This window comes from Loa loa, assembly GCF_000183805.2.
Source record: "Loa loa unplaced genomic scaffold supercont3.115, whole genome shotgun sequence".
Taxonomy (NCBI): domain Eukaryota; kingdom Metazoa; phylum Nematoda; class Chromadorea; order Rhabditida; family Onchocercidae; genus Loa; species Loa loa.
This window is the reverse complement of record NW_018108295.1, coordinates 183,102-185,677: the sequence shown is the minus strand read 5'-3', so window position 1 is coordinate 185,677 and position 2,576 is coordinate 183,102.

Sequence of the window (2,576 nt, the reverse complement as noted above, 5' to 3'; positions counted from 1 at the left end):
AGCTGTTATTATATATTTACTACAAATAAATTTTACCATCGATTGCTCATCGAACAAATCCAATCTACTCTTTCTCGACAACATTACATATATGTGTGTATATCCCTCATAGACATTATAAACCCATTCCACTTGTGCCATATAGGGGGTCATAGTTCATCCGAGTTTATTCTTTTTTCTACTCATCGTTTTGTACATCCATTACAACACATCGTTCTCTTTTTCTATTTGATTTTCCATTGGTTATCTTTCTAAATATTTCGCTGACTTTCATTGAAACCATTCCACACTCAATTTGTTGCTCATGGTTGCAACTCAAAAGGTTCGAACTTCACAGCAATACTTCGTCAAAGGAAGTCCTTCGTTTTTCAATAATATTTTTCATTCAATTTCCATCTGTGCCCTTTCACGACACATTTTCGAGACACGGTGATATTCTCTCACATTGTTTTATAAATCTAACTGGAATATGTTCTTTGTCGACCAGTAAACTCCTTTCACAATCATTTGTTTGCATCAAATAAAGGAAAAACTCAACTTTCACGACATTAACGAGATGAATGCGGACTTATTCAATTTATAAACCTTATTGGTCTTTTGGTGAACCACCCTGAAAATAATGAAATAGTGAGGAAATAAATGAGGAGGGATGGATCGTATTATATTAAGTTTAGAAAGGACATATATGGTTACTAAATGAGATCACAGAAGTGCTGCAGAATGAAAAGATCCTTGGACATGCTTGTCATCCCACTCATTTCGCTCTCTGATCCAATCTTTTGCTCCATTCTTTTTGAAGATAGTACTATTTTTTATGGTAGTATTAATTACGTAAGAGAATTCATAGCATGAATAGGTCCTAAATATAAATACGATAGAGCAGATATTCAGTGCTTCCCAATGAATCACTTCTTGTCACTACAATATCGGGTCTTAGGGAAGGGGATTAATGTACTATCAACATTTATGGTAGTTGGTTTGATTAATGGTTGGTTGATTGGAAGGAAAGTAGGAGAAAATTATTTGCCAATGCGTGTCAATTTAGCTATAACTTAAGTCTAACTTATCCAGGCCTGAATAGTTACTATTCTCGGATACGTGGCAGTGCGACATGATGCTCCCAACTTGTTCGGTCTGCACAGAAACAGTACTGATGTTACCTGATGATGTTGTGAAATCACATCATCTCCAACTTATGTTCCCTGCAGTATAAGAGGTAGTGGAGGTGAGAATGGATAATAGTCTGTATCACAGTAATGAATTTGCATATGTATGAGACTTTTTCCTTTAAAGAGGAAAGTCTGACATTCCTTCAGAAATGGGTAGTTCTGCTAGATTTTTCAGGATTTTCCCCTTGTTTCTGGAGGACTGTTTTCAGGATCTCCCCCTTCATTAACATTCCTAGTTGGGCTGATGAATGAGTGTTTATTGGATAAGTGTGGTCCAGAGTAAAGGATTGTTATGACCTAAGTTATTGTGTTGATAAGTAGCCAGCAATATCCACAAACACTTCACCTTCTTTCATACTACTGCACTGACTCCATATCCTGTAACATTATCTGTTGAATATTTTCTCGATGTGTTTCGCTAAGCCTTAAATCAGCAATTGATCGTTATTTATTTCTCTTGTAGAATGAGGTGAGAAAGAACAGAAAACTATCGGTCATAGCTCACCGTCCAGTCCTGATGTTGCCCTCTTTAGTCTCCTACTTCGTAAAAACGTTTTGCTCGTGCCAATCTGGTGTACGTTTTCTTATCATTATGTCAATCATTGGTTGTTGCACAAATTGCAGTTTGGATTCTCTTTCATATTCAGGGAGTTCGGCGGTTCCGTTTCAGGGGACAGTTGTAAAGATCGTCAGGAGTGTATCATTCCGACCAGTCCTACATTTATTCAACAAACTTTTTGTAGCTCACATAAGGAAGAAAGGAAAGAGAAAATCTAAGATGGATGAAGTACGAGCGGCAAGAAGGAAGGCACGGTATCAAATTCGGAAAATATCTTTACCTATGACTACGAGCAATACGGAATTCTTCTATCGAAAAGCATTCGGTGATATTAACAGACAAATTAGTGAGCGGTAACGACCAGATAATATTTACCTTTACCTTTACCTCCACAACATCGGAGATTTCTTGGATTTGTTTTTCTTCATATTCCAACTCCTAGTATCTATTGTCGGAAAAACCGAAAGAATTTATACATTAAATGCTCAGAATATTTCTAATGATTCATCACTGCATTATTCACCAAATCACATTCCTCAAAATTATCTCCCATACGTTTCTTTGTTATCTTTGTCTAACGGAAATACACATTTTTACCGTTTCCTTTGTATCTAAAGGAATACCCTCTAACGTTCTATGTAAACCACTCCTACTTCTTTATATATATATCCCTTTTTTGTATAAAGGTTTGGTCTGGACTAGTGCTCTTCTATAGTATTCTTATAACAGCCTTTGACTCACGGGCAAGCGATTTCTACTCGTTATTCTTCAATAATCCTCCTGATCAACCCTGTATTATATCAATAAAGCGGTAAAATTTACTCTGCGTCCTCACAACGTATATTCGA